Source organism: Panthera pardus, unplaced genomic scaffold, assembly GCF_024362965.1.
Source record: "Panthera pardus isolate Hobbes unplaced genomic scaffold, ASM2436296v1 HiC_scaffold_22, whole genome shotgun sequence".
In the NCBI taxonomy this organism is placed as follows: Eukaryota; Metazoa; Chordata; class Mammalia; order Carnivora; family Felidae; genus Panthera; species Panthera pardus.
The window spans coordinates 34395507-34421969 of record NW_026526788.1 but is presented as its reverse complement, the minus strand read 5'-3'; the positions used below and the strand labels follow the sequence as shown (position 1 = coordinate 34421969).

Below are 26463 nucleotides of genomic sequence, written 5' to 3'. Positions count from 1 at the left end.
GGTGAATGAAAAGCATTAATTAGTAATAAGAAAATATATAAAAGTATAAATCTAACTGGTAAGTGTAAATACATAGTAAGGTAGGGGATTAATCATTTATAAAGCTATTATGAAGGTAAAAATACAAAAGCAGTAAAAATAACCATAACTATAATAATCAGTTAAAGGATACACAAAATAAAGATACGTAAAACATGACACCAGAATCATAAAATAAAAATGTAGAGTTTGAGAATACATTCAAACTTAACCTGCTATCAAATTAAAATAACTTATTATGTATATAGGCTGTTATAGGTGAGCCTCATGGTAACCACAAAGCAAAAACCTACAGTGGAGACACAAAGCATAATATAATGGAATCTAAGCATAACACTGAAGAAAGTCATCACTAGAATGGAAGATAGCAAGAGAAGAAAGGAACACAGAGGAATGATAAAACACCCAGAAAACAATAAACAAAATGGCAGTAAGAATATACCTTTAAAGGTAAATGGACTAAATACACTAATTAGAAGACAACGAGTGGCTGAATGGATTAATAAAACTCCATTTTTTGGTGCCTACAAGACACTTACTTAAAATGTAAGAACACACACAAACTGAAAGTAAAGGGATGGAAACAGGTGTTCCATGTCAATGGAAACCAAAAGATAGCTAGAGTAGCTATATATACTTATATCAGACAAAATAGGCTTTAAAACAAAGACTATAATAAAAGACAAAGAAGGGCATTACATAACTATAAAGAGGATATAACATTTTTATTTATTTTTTTAGTGTTTATTTTTGAGGGGGAGAGAGAGAGAGACAGAGCATGAGTGGGGGTGGGGCAGAGAGAGAGACAGAGAGAGAGAGAGAGAGAGAGAATCCGAAGCAGGCTGAGCTGTCAGTACAGAGCCTGATGCAGGGCTCAAACACATGAGCCATGAGATCATGACCTGAGCTGAAGTCAGACCCTTAACTGACTGAGTCACCCAGTGACTCATTTTTAACATTTTTAAATATTTATGCACCCAATATAGGAGAACCTGAATATAAAAAGCAAATATTAACAACCTATAGGTAGAAATTGGCAGGGATACTATAATGAGGAACTTCAACACTTCACTTAAATCAATGGATAGATCTTTCAGACAAAAAATCAATAAGGAAACATCGGCTTTAAATGACACATAACACCAGAAGGGCATAACAGGTATACACAGAACATTTCATCCAAAAGTAGCATACACATTTCTCTCAAGTGCACATGCAACATTCTCCAGGATAGATCATATGTTAGGCCACCATACAAGTCTCAATAAATTTAAGAACACTGGGGTGCCTGGGAGGCTCAGTCGGTTAAACGTCCGACTTTGGCTCAGGTCATGATTTCGTGGTCCATGAGTTCAAGCCCCACGTCGGGCTCTGTGCTGACAGCTCAGAGCCTGGAGCCTGTGTTTCCCTCTCTCTCTGACCCTCTCCCGTTCATGCTCTGTCTCTCTCTGTCTCAAAAATAAACAAACATTAAACAAAATTAAAAAAAATAAATTTAAGAACACTGATATCATATCATGCATCTTTTTGATCACCATGATGTGAGAGGAGAAATCAGTTACAAGAAAAAAATTGAAAAAAATCACAAATACATGGAGATTAAATAATACACTACTGAATAAACAATAGGTCAACAAAGAAATCAAAGGATAAATTAAAAAAAATACCTTCAGACAAATGAAAATAGAAATACAACTTCCAAAATCTATGGGATGAAGGAAAAGCAGTTCTTAGAGGAAACTTCATAGCAATACAGGCCTACCTCTTGATCAACAAAAACATCACATAATCTAACTTCACACTCAAAAAAATAGAAAAAGACAAATGAGCTCAAAGTTCATAGAAGGAAGGAAATAACAAAGATCAAAGTGGAAATAAATGAAACAGATGAGGGGTGTCTGGCTGGCTTGCTCAGTTGGTAGAGCATGTGACTCTTGATCTTGGGGTCGTAGGCTTGAGCCCCATGTTAGGCATAGAGATTACTTAAAAATAATGAAATGGATGAAAAAGATAATAGAAAATATCAATGAAACTAAGAGCTAGTTTTTGGAAAATATAAAAAAGACTGACTAACCTTTAGCTATAGGACTGTAATAAATAAAAGCAGAAATTAAAGAGATTCCAACTGAAACCATAGGTTATCAAAAGGATTATGAAAAACTACTATGAACAATTATAAGATAACAAACTGGACCTAGAAAAAAACAGATAAATTCTTAGAATATATAATTTTACAAGACTGAGTCATGAAGAAATGGAACATATAAATAGACCAATTACTAGTAAGGAGATTGAATCAGCAATCAATCAAATAAAAGTCTATAGCCAGATGACTTCAATGGTAACTTTTACCAAACATTTAAGGAAGATTTAATACCTAACCTTCTCAAACTTAAAAAAATGAAAGAAAGAAAATTAAAGGGAAGGAAATGCTTCAAAACTCATTTTATGGGGCAAGCATTACCCTGACACCAAACCCAGACAAGAACACCACAAAAAAAGAATTATGGGCCAATATTCTTGATGAACATAGATGCAAAAATCCTCACTGAAATATTAGCAAATGAAATTCCACATGGCATTCAAAGGATCATACATCATGATTAAGTGGGTTTTATTCTGGGGATGCAAATATGATTCAACATCTACAAATCATTTAACATGACACATATTAATAAAATGAAGGTTAAAAATCACATGATCACCTCAATAGATGCAGAAAAAACATGTGACATGACTCAACATCCAGTTATGATAAAAACTCTCACAACAGTGGGTATAGAGAGAATGTACATCTACACAATAAAGGCCATATATAACAGCTGAAAGCTTTTCCTCTAAGATCAGAAACAAAACAAGGATATCCACTCTCAACACTTTTGTTCAACAGTGTTGAAAATCCTAGCCAGAGATATTAGGAAGAAAAAGAAATAAAAGGCATCCAAATCCAAAAGTAAGAAGTAAAACTGTTACTATTTACAGGTAACATGGTATTATATATTGAAACCCTAAAGATTCTACTAAAAAAACTCTAAGGAAAATTCAGTAAAGTTGGAGGATAGAATATCAACATACAAAAATCTGTTTCATTTCTATACAATGATAACAAACTATGAAAAAGAAAAATTAAGAAAACAATCTTATTTACAATTGCATCAAGAACACTAAAATACCTAGGAATAAATTAAACCAAGGAGATGAAATGCCTGTACACTTGAACTACTAAGACAACACTGATGAAAGAAACTGAAGACACAAATAAATGAAAAGATGGCAGGGATAAAGTCTTTCAATTGTGACTAGGTCATGGGGATATAGTGTGCAGCATAGTGACTAAAGTCAATGGTATTAAGGCACGTATCTGAAGGTTGCCAGGAGATTGGATCTTGGATGTTCTTATGCAAGGAAAGATGTATTTTTGTTACTTTTTACGGTGGCAGATGGTGACTAGAGTTATCAAGGTGATCACTTCAGTGCATACAAGTCTCAAATCATTACATTGTACACCTGAAACTAACATAATGTATGTCAACTGTACCTCAAGAAAAAAAAAATAATGGAATAGGAGGCAAAATAAAAATGCCATTAAAATTCTAGTTACTGGAAAGCATTTAAAGGAGTAATTCTGCCCCCTATTCTCTCCTCAAAAGACTGGCTAGATGTCATTTGGGACTCTCCATTTTGAGTCCACTTTAACCTATTTTTCTCAATTTCTCCTCTGCAACTAAAGGACAATTTATCTAAATTTCGAATTGGAAATTATTTCAAATGTAGAAAATGTTTCAAAAAATAAAAATAGTACAGGGAACACAATATTTTTTTACCTCACTTGCTTTATTATTTGTGTTTGCTAGCATTCTTTCTTTATATATATGTGTATTCCAATATTTTTATTAGGTTGAGATTATGCATTCTGAGTCGGAATACTGTATGGGTGATGTATCCTTCTCAGGAAACCTTATCAGGAGGCACACCTGGGCCATCTCACTCTCACTGGTGATGTTAATTTTGATCACCAGGTCAGTGTTTCCTGACTTCTCCACTGCATTATTGCTGTTTTTTCTGCTCCCTTACAAGTAATAAACATTTTATAGAAAGATATTTTAAGGCTATACAAATATCTTGCTTTTCATCAACATGTCCTCTTAAAAATTGCATCCATTAATGATTTTTGCCTGATTTAATCTTCACCCTAATGACTCCAAAATAATATTTTGTTTTGTTTTTCCAACTCAAGCACACACTCCACATTTGCCAATTAAACATCAGCATTCTATTGTGAGCAAGATATCTTCCTTCCCCTTCCTTTCTTCTCCCATCTATCATTGTTACAGCCGCATATAACTTTTTTTTCCCAGTGGTCTATATTTCATTACTTTTTCAATTATTTTCATGCTCAAATTGTCCCAGATTTGGCCAGTGGGAGATTCTTCAAGGTAGCTCCCATATAGTTACGATAAACTTCCCATCATTGTTTTAAGCACTTCTCTTTGTACACAAGATGTTTATCTTTCTGTTTTCTCTATAGTTGAGTGTTTTTTGGTTTGTCTCTTTTTTCCTTTGTTTGTTGGTTTTGTTTCTTAAATTACACATATAAGTGAAATCATAAGCTATTTGTCTTTGACTGACGTATTTCACTTAGCGTTATATTCTCTAGATCCATACATTGTGCTGCAAATGGATTTGATTCTTTTTTATGGCTGAATAATATTCCCATGTATATATACCACGTTTTCTTTACCCATTCATCTATCAATAGACAGTTGGGCCGTTTCCATAATTTGGTTATTGTAAATGCTGCTGCAATAAACATAGGGCTGCATATCTTTTTGAATTATTATTTCAAGATGTTCATCTTCTATCTAGTTGGCCTTAGACCTGGAGCCAGCCATTTCAATGAGGAGTTCTGGTGTTGTGTGTTGATTGTGTCCCACAAAAAAGGTATGTTTAAGGCCTAACTCAAGATAACTGTGAATGTAGGCTTATTTGGAAATGAGGCTTTTGCAGATATAATCAAGACTGCATTGGGGTGGTACTAATCCAATGACTAGCATCCTTATAAGAAAAAGAAAATGTAGACACAGAAACACACAGAGAATGCCATGTGTCAATGGAAGCAGAGACCAGAGTTTTGCTGCCACAAGCCAAGCAATACCAAAGACTGTAGGCAACAACCAGATGTTAGAAAAGAGGAATGGGACAGACTCTCCCTCTGCCCTTCCAAGAATTAACCAACTCTATCAATACCTTGATTTTGAACTTCTGGACTCTTGAACTGTGAGAAAAATTTTCTGTTTTTCTAGGTTTGTGGCAATTTGTTATGGCAGCCCTAGAAAACTAACAGAGTGGAATGGTGCTAGCTGTATCATTAATACTTGAGTGACTTTGCTACTTGGTTCACTTGACAATAGAGTCAGGAAATGTATGTATGTATATGTAAATTTATTTACATATACACACATACATACGGATACAAATATGCACACATATAAACATGAATGTATATATTTACACAGATACCCTAATATAATCCATTCCCAGGGTTCTTCCCTGTCTTCTCCCACTCCACATTGCATGCCTTTTTTTTTTCCTTTTCCATAGTGAGAACACAAGTTCCTAATGATATTAACTCATCTACTCATGTGCTCAAAATAGTTTCAGAATTAGTTTGGCCATACCACTAAAATAAACAAATGTACTAAAAAGAGTTCAGGATTTTTTTTTTGTAATACTTTCCTCTTCTGCTACTCTGCCCCAAACTGAAGATATATGTAGTTCAATACCGTGCTCATAAATTATTTGCATTAGTCTTCCCTTCTTCCTTCCTGTCTTTTTTATCTTCATTATGAGTATAGTATTCATTTCACTTTTGCTAATTAAGTTCATTTGTTTCAGTCTGCTTACACTTTTAGGTCCCATATCTTACTGATAACATTTTTATTTAACCTTTGAATAGGTAGGTTATTAATATGCTACCAAAATTACCAAAAAATATACTCTAGGAAGTGTCATGCCCTCCTGTATCTCTGTCACTACACTTTCTTTTCCACCACATGAAATTACTGATTTTATTGTTTTCTGCTTTATCCTTCCTGCATATATGCATGTTTTATTTTTCCTTTTTCTTACACAAAAGGTATATGCTATATATACTCTTTTGTGCTTTCCTCTGCATGTAGTATTTCCTGGAAACCACTCCACAGTACTTTATTGTATGTAGTACCATAGTTTATTCAACCAGTCTCCTATGATTGGTCACTTATATAGTTTCTAGTGTTTTGCAATTATTAATATGCTACAATATATAATCTTAGGAAAATTATTTTTATATTCTGAAAAGATTGGACTCCTGGATTAAATTAATTCTCATCTGTGCAGACTTGTTTTTACTGTCCTGTGTAATTGGTGTGGGGGATATTGTGGAGGAATATTTAATGACATGAGCCAATATTCATTAAATATTAAGAAAAGAAAATCGTATTATGAAATAGATATAGTATAATGCAAATTGTGTAAAAACTCAAAAAGACACATGTATTTGCAAAATATAAACATGTATGATGGGATGTGAGGGATTTTAATATTCTTTTTTTATATTTTTCAAGCTTAATGTAATCATCATGTATTATGTTTACAATTAAAAAATAAAAATAATAAATTGTACTTGTAAACAAGAAGGAGGAATTCTATTTCTGACAGTAAAGCTGACTTAGGTAGTATAACACAGCCCTTTTGCTAAAAACAACAACAAATGATAAGTTAAAATAGAAAACAAAAGAATCTTTCTTGTTTTAAATATATTGCTTGGTTGACACAGAATACTCAGAAAGCTAAAACAAAGTAAAAATGGAAATCCAGGGAGGTAAGCAAACACTCTAATGTCTTTCATTCAGAGGATATGCCAAACCCATGAACTGAGCTTCAGTTTTCACAGCCATGTACAGAGAGCTGGCAGTGGTATGCTGGAGCCAGCTTGTGAAGCTAAGTATACATATTTTTCCCCAAATTCATGTTCAGTGGCTTCACACTGGTAGCTTGAAATCAGCCATGATATAAAATTGAAAAATATAACAAATCAGGATTTTTTTTCCTCTGGAGAACTAGTTTTAAAATATTTATCAGCATCTACTGAGCCCAAGGTTGAGGAAAGAAATCCTAGGTATACTGAACATAGAGAGTCTAATTGGAGATCTCCATATAAAGCTGCATGCTTAGTAGAACTTAGTAGAACAATGTTTACCCCACAGAAAGAATCAGCAAGGAAATTTGCCTGTTTCAAACTTGCTGCTGGGTGGAGGTAAAAATATCTTCCCTGAAAATTTAACCAGAAGCCCACCCTCATGAAAGTTTATGGATCTGGAACTCATGCTACCCATGCAGCCCACAAAACTTTAAGCTTGAAATTTATTTCAGCGTGTTCCCAGGTTGACAGTATCCCCAGGCTTTTGGCAGATTCAAATGCAAATCCTCTCTTTGGAAACATATCTTCATGTCAGCCTCGGAAATTACCACAAATAATGAACGTGAGCTCACACACACACACACACACACACACACACACACACACACACACAAAACAGGCAGCTTGAATATGAGGTAGCAGAAACGACAACAAAATCAGAGCTGCAAAAGTTTTAAGCATAAGGTTAGGCACAAAATAGAAAATGTTTAATATACTTAAAAAAACAAAAGGATTATAAATGGGAGAAAGCAATGAAGAGTTTATCAAAATGAAAGAAGCAGGTTTGAGAGAAAGAAATGAAAATGAAAAAAAAAAGAAATGTATATTAAAACTCAATGGGCAGATAAAACAGAACATTAGACACCACTAAAGACAGACAGAAACATGATAAAGTAGATCTGGAGGAAGTATCAAGAATGTGACAAAGATATGGTAACTATGTAAGAGGTGAAGAGGTGAAGTGACAGAATGATTAGGGATACATATGTGGTTAAGCTATAAAGAAATGTATGGGAATAAGAATCATAAAATTCAAGATAATGGTTATCTTTGGGGTGGAGAAACAGATGGGATCACAAGGAACACACTGAGATCAAAGATACCAATAAATGTTCTGTTTCTTAAGACAGGTGGTAGGTAGACATATTTTTCATTTATTTTAATTTTTTTACTGTTTATTTTTGAGACAGAAAGTGCATGTGTGTGCAATTTCGCGAGTGGGAAAGGGGCAGATAGAGGGGGACAGAGGATCGGAAGCAGGCTCTATGCTGATAGCAGACAGCCCAATGTGGCACTCCAACTCATGAACCCAATTATCATGACCTGAGCCAAAGTTGGAAGCTTAGTGAATCAGCCACCCAAACACCCCTCATATATTTTTCATTTTAAAATATATGTTTTTTAATATGTTTTAAATGTTTAAAACATATGTTTAATATGTTTTAAAATATATTTAAAATAAAAGTTTTGTGGTGCCTAGGTGGTTCACTGGGTTAAGTGTCCTACTCTCGATGACAGTCTGACTCACACTGTAGTGTGGAGCCTGTTTAGAATTCTCTCTCCCTCTCTCTCTCTCTCTCTCTCTCTCTGCCTCTCCCCTGCTCACGCTCTCTCTCCTTCTCTCAAAAAATAAACTTAAAAAAAAAATAAAGTTTTATTTGGGAGTAATTTTAGATTTACAGAAAAACTCCAAACATAATAAACAGAGATCCCATACACCAGTTTGCCCTACATTAACACCTTATATGACCATGGTACATTTGTCTAAACTAAGAAAACAACTTTGTTGAGTTACTACTAGCTGAAGTCTAGACAACTCAGATTTCACTAGTTTTTACTTTAATATCCCTTTTGTTTTTCTGGATCCAATCCATGAAAACCTCTTTGTATTTAGCTGTCATGTCTCCTTAGTCTTCTATTGTCAGTGATAAGTTCTTAGTCTTTCCTTGTTTTTTTATGATCTTGACAGTTTTGAGGAATATTCTTTAGGTATTTTGTACAATGTCCATCTGCTTGGATTTGTCTGATTAGGGCGATGGGTTTGGGGGAAGAATACTCCATGTTCATGTTGCATTTTCCCTACCCCAGGCCTAGAATTAGACATTTCTCTAAAGAACCCTAGATCCTTTTACTGGAGAATGGAATTAACAACCCAGATCTGGGTGTATGTTTGTCACTACTGGGGAATCACTGCTTCCAAGCCTTCTCAGTGGACAGAACTAGGAAATATGTTTATGTACATAATCCATGTATAAACATATATCTGTAATTATATCTGCATTTACCCATTTTATACATAAGTTCCTAAGAGTACTCCAACTCTAATCCAGTACCACAGGGTTTTATTCTAGCTCTCCCTTTTGCTTATCTTGTTTATCTGTAATTTCCCTCTCTGACAGAAACCTAAATAATAATATTCATCATTTTTAGATATTTGTTCAACCCTAGTATACATGCAAAACAGGTTCAAAATTATTAATCCACATCCTTACAAGAAACAAATTTGCCAACTAAAATATAGTGCTTCTGTAACATTCTTTTATCTTCAGCTTAACATTTTCCAGTCAGAACACCATTTTCCAAAGTTACTCAGGTCAGCTCCTTTTTTTCCTCCCATCCTTTCAGGGAGGTAATGTCATGTATTTGCAATAGAGGTAGTCATTTGTCACCTAAGTTCTTTAATTAGCTTTTTCATGCTGTTGCTATAACATGTAAGACTATGAGATCAATTTTGACATTGTTCATGGCTGAGACTTGGGTTCTAATCCCAAGCAAGTATTTTCTGCATTTATAAAATGTTCTCTAAGGGAAAAAGCCATAATGTTTGTTCACACGTATGTTCATATGTTTAGGATTGAAATGTTAAATGGTTTACTAGAGAAATATTAAAATGCAAAATTATATGGAAATGATAATAAACTAGAAAACTATGTTACCACCTATTCAGTGGTGATATATCAGTTCTGTGATTATTTTATCTTAATAGATATGCTCTGATAGCTGCCCAGTATCACAGATCTAAAGCATTCAATTTCAGAAAGGCATTTCCTCAAATAGATTGACAGATAATACAAGAACAATAAAAATCTTCAGACTGCTTATTTGTACTCTCTCTGGTAAAAAAACAAACAAAAACACGAGGTATGAAAGTTTCCATCTTATTTACACTTACAGAGTGTGGTAAGTTTGTATAGATTTCATGTCCAATTTTAGAATCATGTCCCCAAAGGCAGTGTCATCTGGTAAGATGGTTAACTATATAGGTCTAAGCAGCACAATCTACTTGCTAGCAGTAACATCAGTTAAGGACTTTAAGTTTAGCTTTCTCCCCCTGGTGGTAGTGTCTGTGTTGATAACATTAAAAAAAATATTTGTATAGTACCTTAATGTTTATGGCTGCTCCAGCCAATTATAGGTAAGCAATTTTGGGACAGAAGTAGATTTAAATGAAATCGAATCCCATATCAAAACACTTCTGAAGGAAGTACTTGTCTCCTATAGTTCCCTTTTTTTCCAAAATGCAATTACAACCATTACATCATTGTAAATTACATGCTGGGGTTATCTCAGTAGGTAACTGCCAAATGTAAAACTTACAGAAGGTCTTCAATGTAATAATGATGTTTTATCATTTTAATTACAAACTCTTTAAAAAACTCCCTAAAGTGTACCAATTGGGGTGGTCTAAATTAACACTATCTTAGTAGCCCAAGGGTAGTAAAAATAGATTGAACTACCAAATTTCATCATACTTATAGCAGCTGTCTTCCTGCCTCTAGGAAGCTAAGTATTTAACAAAGCAGACAGCTTGGCATTGGCATCTGATTAGCAGTGTGTGTATTGTCAGATAGAATGTGCTTGGCTCTTTTGTTCCAGGGTTTGATTAGAAATCTGGAAAGCAGTGGCATCATGTAACTATTCTTAAGGCTTCTGAAAGGTAAATAAATTGTGATGCTTCTTCTGGTATTGTACATGAAAACGAATCATGCTTTTCTGGTAATATGCTTTATCAAATCCCAGAAAATTTAAATAAAGGAATTATTTTTTTTAACAAATCAAAGACTGACTGAAATAGGCAGATCTTAATATCATTTTAAATATTTTATGTAAGAAAAATATTTTTACAATTGAGTGCTTTGAATCACATTGAGTCCTGTAATTAAAATACTGTTGGTGGGGAGGAAATGATCATTTTAGAGCACATAAATAGAAGATTCTATTCCTAAAAATATCAACAGTTTAAATGGAGATTCAGAAAAAAATTTTCAGTGCCTCTGAACATCTTATTGGAAAAAAAACAATCTTGTAAAAAAAAAGTATTGTTTTAATGCAGGTGCCCAAACATTAAACTATAAAACGGTGACTCTCATTACCTTTTCCCCACAAATTTCTTTGAAAATTTATTACAAATGATTGTGCTTATTGGCAAAGTTCAAAATCAGTAGAGTCCATGAAAACAATCTACTTCAATGAGAAGTACATTCTTTTACTCTATCAAATCCATCGGAGGTAATCAGACTGGATGTTTTATTCAACAGGGCTGAAGAAAATTGTTCTACAATAGGTTAATTCAAAATGGCAGCATAGAAAATGCATCTGTCAGTGGGGATCAAATTACAGGGCAAGCTCCTCTCAATGCTTAGAAAAACAAGTCTGCAGTTCTACAGATTATGTGCCTGTGTGTGTTTAAAGGGGTGGGAAAGGAGCTAAATATCTGAGCTAACCTCCAATTAAAGTCAATCATAAAAACAGCCAATTTAATGAGTGCGGATTTCTTTGGGTAATTATAACACCAACCACTTTTTTCTCTTTTAAATCTGTAATTCTGCCTTCTTGTTATTGCTTGCTTTGTCATTAATCGCCTCAGGACCTTGATTTCCTAGCAACAGACTGCCACCAAACATTTGGCTCCTGTTCAACATTTTCTTTGTGAAAAATGGCACTGCTGTTGCCGCCTGGGCTGCTGCAGCTAGACTGGCTGTGTAAGTGCTCTAATAATGTATTCCACTGGAAAAAAAAAAATCACATGATATGGGGTGCAATGACTGAGCTCAGTTAATTACTGAGCTGGGAAGTTTATCTACAATCTAAAGGCTGTGTTGAGGGGAAGGGGGATATAAGGATTAAAAAGGTGCTCCTTGCATTATCAATAATTTACAGGTGAGAATTTATAAAGAAATATTTTATTCTTGAGTTGACAGATTTCTGTTTAAGTTTATTTAGAAAGGGGTGGAAAAGGCTAACATCCCTTAAATGTTACTTGACAAATTCTTTCTTTACAAAATAGCCCCAAACACACAAAAGAATCACAGAACAACTTGCTGTAATTTTAAAAAGCAAATTAACCTATGTATCTGTCAGCTGTTTCTTTTCTACTTAAGGCAAAAATCATGTGTATATGTAAATATGAGATGGCAGAATGAAGTTTTCATTCACAATATGAACACTACACATAAAACAGAATATTCAAAACACTGTGTTTTGATATACTGTATACCTAAATAACTATTTTAGAAAAATGATAGCAGGATATAGATATTTACAATTATGTTTGAAATGAGTCAATTGAGCTTGAAGGAAGTCATAATTGGAAACCTAATGATAAGGTAGGTATTTTACCATTTTTTACTTGGTAGGTTTATTAAGATTTTTTTATGCCTTAGAAATACTACCAACTGCAGTAATAATAGTTATGGAAATTAACATGGCATGTCAGATATGGTTCGCTGATACCTTGCTTTAGTTCTCAGAAAAATGGCTATATAAGAATGGCATGTTTCAGGATTGCTGTCAGGATATGATAATTTAATATACCCAAGAGTACACTAAGTATTATGGAAGCATCTGTGAAACTAATAAGTCAGTGGACATTCCGATTCTTACCAATGTCTACACACTTTATAAAAAACTTCCCACAAAGTACAGTCCCAATTCAGCTCACATGAGGAAGAGAAAATGCTAGTCTACATGAAAATATCACACTGACCACCATGACAGACTAAAATAAAAATGACAGTAGGGAATATTTATAAAGGAGCAATAAAATTAAAAGGTCTTTGTTATATTAAGGTAGTTAAAATATACACACATTTTTAGAAGACAGAAAACAAATTACAGATATTTAAATGATGTTACAGAATTCTGTTTATTACTGGCCTGAAACCACATCATCTCACTACTGAGTCTGACTCTCCACTTTAATATATTTTTACAAAAATCAATTCTTAGTTGAAATAAGAAAGTAAATATATATTCACAATCAGAAAAGTTTTAGAAATTCAGAGTGGACATTTTAAATTATGGAACTGTAACTAGAATAAATATCAATTTAATTCACTATTTACTATGACAGAGTTTCTTGACTTGGGCTCCAAGAATTAGCAAAAAGTCTTTTGAAATCTATAAACTTTCAAAAATTAAATGAAAGATTTGTGAGTAAATAATTTTTTCTGGGAGAGTTCAAAACTAAGAAAAGATTAAAAACCACTACTCTAAGAATATCAAGCCACCAGAGAAATGCTAGCTATATTCACAAGTAAAATATTGTTTTAAATTTGAATTTAGTTTATTATAGCTGTCAAATAAAATAAATGTTAACCTTGTAAGAAACCATGTATGTGTAAAAATATTTTTGAGGAATGAATAATGAAATATATGGCATTCTTTTACTTTACTATATGTGTATTTTCCTGGAAAAGTTGAACCAGGAAATTTTTGGTGTGTTATTTTACATTTTATATTTTATTTGATTGTGACTTTCTTCATATCCTTTAAACTTAACAATACTATAATAATACAGTGTGGTCTTAAATTCTTTATAGAATGAAGAAAGAAATACTTTCAAAAAGGAATATAAAAAATGACTAGAAAAATTTGTGCCATTCATCTGTATAGAGAAGAAGAATGCAATTTGGAAAAGCAGCAATCTATCATTCATAACATCTTCAACTATCTGGGATTTGCTACTGTCAGGACAATGTCAGAGAAAAAGACAGTCTGGATATATCCTAGAAGTCTAGAGGATTCCCTCCAGCTTCTAGAAGCTATTTCCAAGGGGTAGAGAGAAAACACATGATGGACACAAGATGTTAGAGTAAAATGAGCCATATTAAAGAGCTGTGAAACCTGTATGGTCTGAACTTGAGTAACAGCAATATAAATTTATATATGAACTTGCCTTCCTGAATAAGTACTGGAAGGAAGAAAACTGTTTTTTTCTTTTTCATCCCACTTTACCACATTTTTAAGTTTTTAAAAAACTTCATCTACTATATGTCATCCACTCAAACAAAAAATTGGTATTTTAAAGAACTGGCCCCAAAACATAGTTATATTGTATCTAGAACAAATAAGTAAGAACAAAAGCTTGAAAGACCCTCTTTAAAGTGTCTGCAAAAGAGAAATAGGTAGCAGCAAGAAATCAAAATAGACTTATTATGACTTCCATTACATATATCAAAAAACAAAGACCTAAATTATTTGTCTAATTAGGAACAACTGTATCATTTATAATCATAATACCTGAATATCATTGAAATTATTATGACAGATGTAGAAATAAGACAGAATCCAAGGGCCATGGAGAATAACTGTTAATGGGTACAAAGTTTCTTTCTTTCTGTGGTGATGTGAATGCTCTAAAATTAGATTATGGTGATGGTTGCAGAATTCTGTAAATATACTAACAATCATCAAATTGTACATTTTAAACAGATGAACTTTATGGTATATAAATATCTCATAAAGTTATTATAAAAAGATTAAGGCCAATTTTATTTATCTAGAATAGTGACAACAGAACATATGGGTTAAGTCATATAAGCTATAAAGCCTCTATGTGTACAGAAAGTATGTTGAAAAACATTTACACTTATACATACAGATACTAGACTGTTTATGTCCAGGTTATACACAATTCCAATGGTATGACAACACATAAAAATGTACACTGCCATCATAATGTCTATAAATTTTCCCTCTCTTAATCATGTTTATTAAAGAGATTTAGTAAATATTCCATCTTCCCAAGCAATTGCTGACTGGTCTGAAATATATAAATAAAGTAAATGGAAGTGGAAACATTTCAGTAGATGGTTTGTTAATTCATTTGGGGCTCTGTGTAAGGGTCTACTGTCTTAACAACTAAGTGCTATACACATGTTTATTTTCTTACCATTCTAAGGCAATTAGCACATAGTGTGGTTTCCAACTTCACATAAAACTCCAGGGCTTCATTATAACACCACAAGTCCAAAACACAAAAATGTCTAATATTTATCTTTAGAGCTCAAAACTTCTTTAACCAATACTATCTTAGTTCTACAAAGTGAAAAGATTATTCTACTTCACTAAAATTAATCTTACTTTAATTTTTTTTAAGTTTATTTATTTTGGGGAGCGGGGAGCAAGTGTGGGGGAGGGGCAGAGAGACAGAGAATCCCAAGCAGGCTCTGCACAGGTGTGCAGCATGGAGCCTGATGAAGGGCTCAAACTCACTAACCACAGGATCATGACTTGAGCCAAAAACAAGAGTCAGATGCTTAACTGATTGAGCCACCCAGAAGCCCCCAAAATAATCTTAGTTTAATATCCTATAGATTCCCTTTCCTTGAGTTTTACATTTGATAACTTGCCAAAATAAGACTTGACAAAAATAACAGGAATAAAAGAGTAAATCGTACAACTTGGAGAATATAGTTATCTATAAAAATCACAAAGCATTAGTCTAAAAATCTCATACTGTTTTTAGCATTTAACATACCCCCTCAAAAAAATTCTAGAGAAATCAGAAATGAATACAAATAGAATTTCTATAATCACACTCTCATTTGAAAAATTTTCTATCAAGAATCAAAGACTATCCCTATTAAGGAAGAAGTAAAAACATTAATCATTTGGGCAGCTCCCTGAACAATAGATATATGAAGAATTCTTTATAAAGTTAAAAACTAAATTCTAATGCTAACACCTAAGAAGCAACATAAGTCTTTTTCTTGCATCTCTCTACACTATATCTGAGCTAAAGAAAAATGTGTTTATTTACCACACAGTTTTGGACTTTACTCGAAAGTATACAATTTGGCACATAAAATTTTAAACCACGTAATGATAAAGATTTGGGTATACTAAATGTCAGGGAATTATACACAAACATGAAATGCTCAAAAGAGGGAAAATAAACCTCCACATATTTCTTTGCTTTATTTTTGAATTTATAAATATAATACTTTAGGTCACCTGCAAAGCTGTTTTCAAATAAAGACTTAACAATTCATAGTAACCTCTAATGAAGTTAATGAAGAAGTACAGAACAGGATGGTTAAAAATACAGGAACAAATCCAAATGATGATCACTGACTTGACCAATATAATGAGAATTCCAATACATAAGAGTTGAAAAACTGCATTTAGAACACAGATAAAATGAAAAGTCTATGGTAGTTCAACCATCCTATCTTCTTATGTAATAATCTCAGAAGAATATTGTAAAGATTAATAAATTCCAAAAAAGTGTTTTAAATTCTAAGTGTTTCGTTAAGAATTGTGACTTATTAAATCAGTTGTCATTTACAAAATAGCTTCAATTTTTTTTTAATTCCATTAGTTTACTTACTCTGCCAAAATATATTCATTATAACAGTACAACTTTCAAAAGATAACATTACAAAGCCTTTTTCCATGGTATAGTAAGATTTAAGGCAATGAGTTTAAGTTACTGTCCATAAGTTAGTAAAACTTTTCTATCTTCAACTGTCCAGATTTTTTGGTGGTGGGGGGGGGGGGGGGTTGGGAGAGTATAAATCTCAAACATATATTTAAAGTAATAGTTATCTTTCATTTCTTTTTACATTACTCCAGTTTCTATTAGGTTACCATTATAAGAAAAATTCATTCACTTTCACTAGAACTTTTTTCAAATCTTTTCACAACAGAGCTATGAATATCAGATGATACACACTACATTTTGAGCATAATCAAAATAAATTTAAAAATTTCAACCAATTTTGACTTGTAAGCATATCTTTTGGTAAATATTACCAAAGGATAACAAAATCTTAAAAAAATAACAATTATGTTTTATTATACATTCATTCTAATTTGTCAACCAACATTCATAGAAATACTTCTAATATGAAAAATTGCAAATATATGATCTCTTCGACTAGATTTTTTACAAATTATCACAATAACTCATTTTAAGAACATTAGTTATTGCTTTCAAGTAACTGACAAAGATATTTAATTGTAACTGAGTCTAAATTACAGTTCCACTAAGATAAATTATTACTCATGGCATCACTAAAAATTTTAGTAAAAAATTGAATCAGGCCAAACAAAATGAGAGACATAAAACCCAAATAACTGTTACTGATTATTATTTGTATTTTATATACAAATACTCCTATTTCTTTCCAAATATGAACTCTCTTTCTTCCATGGTTGTACACTTCTCCAAACCAGGATTCTTCCACTCATCTCTAATCAGACCTCCTTTTATTCCAGAAGCAAACATTAGTAACACTTCCTTTTAACACCCTACTCTCACAAAAACCCTGTTTCCCAAAATGGTATGATTCTAGGCTGAAAAGAGATACAAGTGGTCAAGACAGAGTTATAAAATAAACATAAAGAGGAAAAAAGAAAGATTTGTAATCAGCCATGGGAAGTGGAAAAATCACAGAAAGAAGGAAATAAACATAGTTGCCAAAAGAAAATTGAAACTACAAGTTCTATATTCTTAATGATTGACAAAGTATGATTCACTATTCTTTCATTTAAAGTGCTTAATTTTCAGTCAGTAAAAAGGGGCACACATCTAGCTAAATTTATATAGAGTAAGTTAGAAAAGGTACTGAAACCTTTTGTTAAACCTATTTCTTAAATATCTGTTAATCTCTGAATTTAAAAGTTTTCCCATGATAAGCCTAAATTTGCAAGCTGATTAGTATCTGAAACTTGGAACCTTTCCTCAAAAAAAAAATGTTATTAGAAATAATGCATGATTTCTATGCAAAATCACACTGTATTAACAATATAGTTTAAAACACTATAAAGGGCTGACTGAAAATAGAAAAAAATTACTACAACATTAGTAATTATACACAGTTGAACAGCTTTATTTTATTAGCTGAGAACTTTAAAAATTATTTTTAATTGATAAAATGATAACTGAAGAATTTTATAGAATCTAGAATAATAGTCTGAGAAGCTTATTAGGCTGAATCAACCTCAAACCCAATTTAAAACTTATTTCTCAGCAAAACTTGAAATTTTTGCTGTTACTTGATTACTCCTTATAATGATGGCTTTGTCATTCTGGCTTTCAAATAGTTCAAGGAAGGAAAAATGAAATTAGGAGACAGGGAAAGAAAAAAATTAATGGGTTAACTGAGAACTAAATCTGCAGTTTGAAATAAATAACATGTTCCACAAAAGTCAGTATATAACAATGGACACAGAGATAAATCCTGGTTAAGTTATTAACAAGTTCAAATTCAAAGAGAAAGTTAGGGCTTCTTATAGAAAAAAAGAGTAATCTAAAAAAGGTAAAAGAAAAATCATCCTGGGAATTGCAGCTTCCAACCAAGATGGAGAAATGGGGGAACAGATTTATACTCCTATCTTAAACAATTATAAAAATGGTTTAAAAAAAAACATATGAAACAATTTTCAGACACTGAATAATAATCAAAAAGGGGACAAAAATCACGTGACTTCTACAACTGTTCAAACTTACTCCCTGAAGAGAGTTTCCAAACTGCAATTCAGACAGAGAGAGCCTTATGGAGAGTCATTCGTCTCCATTTGGGGAGGCCAAGGTGGCCAGCAAATGCAAGGACAGATACTGGACAGACCAGAGCTGCTAGAAGGAATAGGTATGAAATGAGAACTCTGGAGATCTGTAGGGGTTTCCCATGTGCATAAGGAAACAACCCAATATCAAAGTAAGAACCAGAAAAAAAAAAACACATGCAATAAAATTAATAGACAAGAATATTTTTTTTAATGTTCATTTTTGAGAGAGAGAGAGAGAGAGAGAGAGAGAGCAAGCAGGGGAGGGGCAAAGAGAGACAGAGACACAGAATCTGAAGCAAACTCCATGCTCTGAACTGTCAGCAGAGAGCCCAACACGGGGATCGAACTCATGAACCATGAGATCATGACCTGAGCTGAAGTTGGAAGCTCAACCAACAGAGTCATTCAGGTGTTCCGCAGTTTTTTTTTTTTAATGTTTATTTATTGATTTTGAGAGCGATAGAACACGAGCAGAGGACAGGCAGAGAGAAAGGGAGAGAAATTCCCACACAGGGCTTGAACCCACAAACAGTGAGATCATGACATGAACCTAAATCAAGAGTCAGACACTCAACCAACTGAGCCACCCAGGCACCCCAATAGACAAGGATTTTAAAACAGTTGTTATAACTACATTACCTAAGTTAAAAATGACAGATGGCAACATGAGTATGTAATATACTCATGGCAGGAGTGAAGAAGGTCCAAATCAAACTTCCAGGGATGAAAACTATCATGCCTGAGATAAAAAATGCACTGGATGTGATTCATGGCATATTGTAACAGAAATGATTTTAAGACATAGCAATAGTAATTATATAAAATGAAGAATAGAGAGAAAAAATGAAATGAGTATCACTAAGGTAAGGGACATTTCAAGTGGCTTAATATTAAATGGACTTTCCAAAAGTGGATGGAGGTGGGAAGAGAAAATATTTACAGAAAATTTTCTAAATTGAACAAACCACATTCACAAGAAACATAAAGAAAACTATACCAAGGTACATCATAATAAAATTGCTTAAACCAGTGATAGAGAGAAAATCTTAAAAGCAGTTAGAAGAAAAAAGATAGATAAGGAGAAACAATGGTAAGAATGACTTCCTTTCTAAAAAAAAAAATTCAAGGCAGAAGACAGTGGAGAAACAGGAACTGGATATATCCTCAAGCATGAAACAACAACAAAAACAAACATGATGCATTCAACAATAGTTTTTAAGACCATGAACATCAAGGATGAAAAACAGTGATCTTTGAGAGTTGCAAAACAATCTAGGCAAGCCCTAACACAGAATGGGCTTACTGCCTTGAGAGAGTTCCCAGGCTACAGCACAATAAGCAGAAACTGGAAAGGACAGAGAGCCCAGGGAGTTAAGGAGATAGAGTGGAGGGTGGGAAGAACTGGGTAGTTAGAGTTCAGAGGCAAGAATAGCAGAGAAGAGAAAACTTGACGGAGAATACTGGAAACCTACAGTGGATTCCTCTATCAACATTCATCAGATCAGAGCCTGGGAATGAGTCATTCAAAAGAATTAGAGGGAAAAGGATTAGAGGAAACAGTACTTGGGGCACACATAATTCTGGGAATAGTGCCTGTTTCCACCATCTACAACATAATTAATGTGGCACTGCATAGAGCACAGGAAGGTCTCACTTCATGAGTAGGGAATGTTTAGCTTTAGACCAGGGTCTCTTAACCTTGGCTGTACTGATATTTAGAAATGGATAATCCTTTATTGTGGAGTGCTGTCTCATACAGTACAGGATGCTTGGCAACATTCCTGTCTTATATTTACTAGTAGGAACATTCACTCATCACAATAATAAATATGTCCAAATTTTACCAAATGTCCTGAAGGGGGAAAATTGTCCCTGGTTAAGAAACCATTGCCATTAAAAGAGTACTACTCCGGACTCACCTAACCAATCATAAAAGCAAGACCCAAATATATTGGGTCCAAGTATATATATTGGGAATTTGCTCCAAGTAACATAACTGCATCCCAGAATAAACCTCAATAAAATTTACCAATGAAAACTAATGATAACTAAACACATAAAGAGAAAGGAAAACACAATTCTTAATAAGGAGGATAACTAACCACTCAAAACTATCCCAGAATTGACAAAGATGTAAAGACTAATAGAGAAAGATATCAAAATAGTTCTTTTAACTGTATTTTATGTGTCCAAAGTAGAGGCGAAGAAGAGATAAAAGACTCAATTCAATCTTCTAGATATGAAAACAACAAATAAGATGAAAAATACTCTGGATGGGATTAATGACAATTCAGATATAGGAGATAATATTAGTGAACTAGAAGGCATAGCAAAAGAAACAATCCAAAGTGAAACACACAGTGAAAAAAAAGTATCCAAAAAAACGAAAAGGGTCGCATCACTGAGCTACGGAGACAACTTCATGGGTAATTTGAGACCCAAAGGTGAAGGCAGCTGGGCAGAAAATATATTTAAAATAATGGCTGAAAACATTCCAAAAATAATAAAAATTATAAATCCACAGCTGCAAGAAGTTAAACAAACCCCATGCACAAGAAATATAAAAAAGAATACACTAAGGCACAATATAATCAAGCTGATCAAACCCAGTAATAAATAAAATATCTTAACAGCAGCCAAGGTTGTGGGTATGTGGAATGTTACATCCAAAGGAACAAAGGTATGGATGTCAGATTTCTTATTAAAAAAAACAATTCAGAGAGAAGATAGTAAAGCAACATTTTTCAAGTACTGAAAGACAAAAAAACTGTCAAAGTAGAATTGGCAAAAATCTCTTTTAAAAATAAAGGTGAAAAAAAGAAGTTTTCAAACATACAAAAACTGAAAACATTCATCACCAACAGACCCAAATATATGAAATGCTAAAAATGTTCTTTAGGCAGAAGGAAAATTATACCAGATGGAAATCTAATTCTAAGCAAAAGAATAAAGAGAACTGGAAGTGGTAATTAAATGAATAAATAGGTTTTTTAAATTATTGAAATCTCTTTAAAAGATATTTGACAATTTAAACAAAAATAATGTTACACTGTTTATAACATGAATAAAAATAAATTTGTCTGTTCATGGTATGTCAATTATATATTAGTAAAGCTATGTTAAAAAAACAATTAAAATATTAAAAAAGGAAAATGCATGACAGTGATAACATAAAGACTTGGAGAGGTGAAACTGAAGTCTACTATTGTAAGGTTTTTATACTATATGTGACAGGATATAGTATTATTTGAAGGAAGACACGGCTCAGTCAGGAGAGCATTTGACTCTTGATCCCAGTGTCGTGAGTGCAAGCCCCACACTGGACACAAAGCTTACTTAATTAAAAAAAAAAAAAAATGAACACAGATAGTAATGAGTTGAAGATGTATACTATCAGCCCTAATGCAGTCACTAAAATAAAAAATAAATAAATAAAGAGTAAGAGATATTAACCCAATGATGGAAATAAAACTACTGGATTAACCTAAAAGAAAGCAGGACAGAAAAAAAATAGAATGAAGGACAAAGTAGACAAACAGAAGACAAACACCAAGATGATGAACTTAAATCTAATCATATCAATAATCATATTACATGGGAATGGTATAAACATCCCAATTAAAAGACAGACATTTTTAGGCTGGATAAAAAAATAGGATCCAACAAAATCTTGTCTACAAGAGATGCACTTTATTTTTTTTAAGTTTATTTATTTATTTTGAGAGAGAGTAAGAGAGGGTGTGAGCAGGGGAGGGGTAGAGAGAGAGGGAAAGAGAATTCGACATGGGGCTTGAACTCAGGAACTGTGAGATCATAACCTGAACCAAGATGAAGAGCCGGGCATTTAACCAATTGAGCCACCCAGGCACCGCAAAAGATGCACTTAAAAAATAAAGACACAAAATAGATTATTAGCAAAAGGGTAGAAAAAGATATACCAAGATATTAATAGTAAAAAAAAAGTTGAATTGGCTATATTAATATCAGAGTATCAGACAGAATAATTAGTGGGGACAAAGTATAATACCAGGATTAAATGTTTCAAATAATAAATGGGTTATATAATTAACCCTACATCCTTATGGACCTAATAACAGAGCTTCAAACACATTGAAGAAAAATCTGATAGAAATGCAAAGAGGAATATACAAATCCATAATAGTAGTAAAAGGAAGATCTCTGGGAAATATCCATATTTAGAAAATAAACAATATGCTTCTAAATAATTCAAGTCAAGGAAGAAAGTAAAAGAGAAAGTAGAAAGTTTTACAAGCTGAATGAAAATGAAAACATGACATATCAAAATTTGTGGGAGGCAGCCAAATCAATACTCACAGAGAAATTTTATAGCACTAAAGGTCTAAAGCAAAAAGTCTCAAATCAATAAATTATGCTTCCACCTTGAGAAAGAAAGCAAAGATGGAGTACGAATGGGGGGTGAGGATGAAGGATGAAGAGTAGAAGAGGAGCAAATTAAATCTAAAGTAAGCAAAAATAAGGAAATAATAAAGAACAGAAATAAAAACCAACCTGGACTCAGGTTTCCCATAGAAAGTGCTAGGAAATAAAGCAATATCTACAAAGAAGTACTTTGTATTACACCAAATAAGTTGTCATTTTTATATAAAGCAGTAAGAAGTAAATAAAATCTCAAGGAGAGAGAGAAGCTCTGAGTCCTTCCTTGGGATAAAAATGACAAAATGCAGCCAAATGAGGGATATCAAAATAAACAATAAAGAAATAGGAGGATGGAGTAAAATACTTGGTGGTGGTTGAGCATTTAACTCATTTAAATATAGAAACAAGACTGTAAGTATTATGGCTATAGAATAGAATGCAAATATTAAAACACTAAAAATGCAAAAATAAAATAAAAATATAAGTATAAAAAATCAAGAACAGGATAAAATGCTGTGGGCTAATTTTCTCATTTTTCATAACATTAATATTGTTTTAAAAAGGAAATCCATAGTTTAGAAAAATGAATAGCTCCAATTTCCTAATTTTTTTCATAAATCTTTCCTAAATATCATAGCCTTAAAAAGGCTATTGTAAGAAGTATTTCTTGCAAGAGAATATGATGTTAAGGTGAACAGCACCTGGAATTTACATTTTCAAAAATATAATTAACTGTCACCATAACTGTAATCCCTTATCACATACTAGGAAAGAACTGAGGAATTTGGTTTAAACATGGAAAAACTGAGTTTACATGCCATAAATGGAACACTTCCTACGAAGGTTAAAAAAAAAGATGTAAACACTTACTTAAACCAAAAGAAAATGTTGGTATATGCGTATTCCATTTTAGCTTTTATCAGTGAAGTTTCTGATGTGAACTCTGCATTGTTAAGTTCACTGAATTATGTGACAAAAAAGACAATCAAGGTTTTGGGTTTTCTTAATGCTCATGAGCATTATTTATTTATGGAATAGTGGAAAGAAGAGCCGAGTATGTAGATCTGGTTTATTTTACATAATGCACATAGATGTCTTAATTATGGAAATTTGTTGAATAGATACACTGAGCTGCTTCCTCAGGCCAAGAAATTTTGAAATGAAAGAGTTCCCAGAATTTCAACTTGTTAAACCTCAGCTATTTATAATGACAATGTGAGAAGACTGCTGACCCTACAGAACCAATATGGAGGAGCCCACCTAATTTGTTGAAATAAGTATAGATGTATCTACTCAATCTAAACTTGTGGTTTGAGGATATGCTAGGAAAAGACTATCCTGGATGTCTGGACCTTGAAGGAAACTAAAGGATTAAAAGAACTGCAGAGGTGTTATATTTAAGTGATGAATCACTAAATTCTACTCCTGAAACTAATATTACACCGTATGTTAACTAACTAGGATTTAAATAATAACTGAAACTTAAAAAATTAATTAATTTAAAAAATAATAAAAGAAATGCAGAATGTCTTTGTACACATAACATTACATTTCAGAAGAGATTTCACAGATTTTAATGAATAAGCATTATGTACTTAGTTAATATCAAAATAAATAGTTGTAGAGGGGCGCCTGGATGGCTCTGTAGGTTCAGTGTCTGACTCTTGGTTTCAGCTCAGGTCATGACCTCACCATTTGGGAGTTCAAGCCCTGTGTCGGGCTCTGCAATAGCGGCATGGAGCAGGCTTGGGATTCTGTCTCCCTCTCTGCCACCCCCTCAAAAATAAATAAACAGGGGCACCTGGATGGCTCAGTCAAGCATCTGACTTTGGCTTGGGTCATGATCTCACGGTTTGTGAATTCAAGCCCCACATCGGGCTCTCTGCTGTCAGCGTGGAGCCTGCTTTGGATCCTTTGTGCCCCTTCTCTCTCTGCTCCTCCCCCACTCATGCTATCTTTCTTAAAAATAAACATTTATAAACAAACAGTAAAAAACAAAATAGTTGTAGAATATACAGCATCCCAGGTATCCCTTATGACTCTTATATTTTCAGAACTATTTTAAAATAGCCAAACTCTCAGCAAACTATCAACTTGCCTGGCAATGTAAAACAGCATTCCTTTTACAAAATTGCTGAAATAGAAACTAAGGGCTAACAGCTCAGAGATATCAACCGGAATCCATTTTTGGTATTTGTTTCTGGCTGTTTATTTTTAACAAGTTTTAAAAATAATTCAATCTTCTTTATTAATTTGACCCAAACTGAGCGCCCTACATTTTATATAAACTTGGACTTATATAAATTGTTAATATTATAAAAATTTGAATTTGCCCAAAGTTGGCTACATGCACTATGGTACATAATTATTAAAAACTCTAAGTTGTTTGCAAGTTGGGTCTATACTACCATAAAAATTCCATTCATCCAAGCTTGGCCTATGTTAAATATACATAACTGTTTAAGACTGAGTGTTTCCACTCATAATTTGGAGTCCAATTGCTTATATCAAAATAGAATTATAATTATTTGCTAAATGTAGTTTTCCACCATAATGTATTATCATACTTAATAGCCAATATAAATAACATAAATAATGCCAAATTTTAAACCAGGTGTTCTATGAAAATCAGATTTTCAAATGCATGATGGTTTGAAATAGCATATAAATTCCCCTTAAAGAACCACACTACAAAACAGGCACCCAAGATAGTAACAAAAAAATGAGGCCCTTTAGAAAAATAAAATAGAAGATAATGAAGAGGGAAAATTTCTTAATTTTTGAAATGTTTTCTCACACACTGTCAAAAGAGCTAACATCCTGTATATAATCCTCTCAATGTAAGAATTTACTTGACATTATAAAGGGGTACGATTTGCCTTATAGAGGAATCAATAATAACCTTGTAAAGCCTAAAGCAGTGAACATAAACATGTTGTAGGAGACATTAACACTAGACTGAAAGAAATAATTATATTTTCAATAAACATGTTACTACTGGATAATCAATTTTTTACACGTCTTTGCAGCTGTTTCACAGCTCAGGTAGTGAATGGCAGCAGCTGTTATACCAAAACCATATATTATATGCATATGAGGTACTTCTAATTTCTCGTAGGTATCTACTTATTTGTGATCAGGCACATTTAACTCATATTAAATAAAAACAAGGTATTCATGGGGTGATTAATTCAGGGAAATTTTAGTACCATCTTATTTTAGAAATGAACTCTTAACCAATTATTTTTATGTCAGAATATTTAATAATT

At 32.9% G+C, this 26463-nt stretch overlaps 1 protein-coding gene across 4 annotated transcripts in view; it reads right to left on the bottom strand.

Annotated features, from left to right (window-relative positions):
* ADK (adenosine kinase) overlaps positions 1–26463 on the bottom strand; it is a 513465-nt gene that overhangs the window by 237560 nt on the left and 249442 nt on the right. The gene's annotated exons all lie outside the window — the stretch shown is intronic.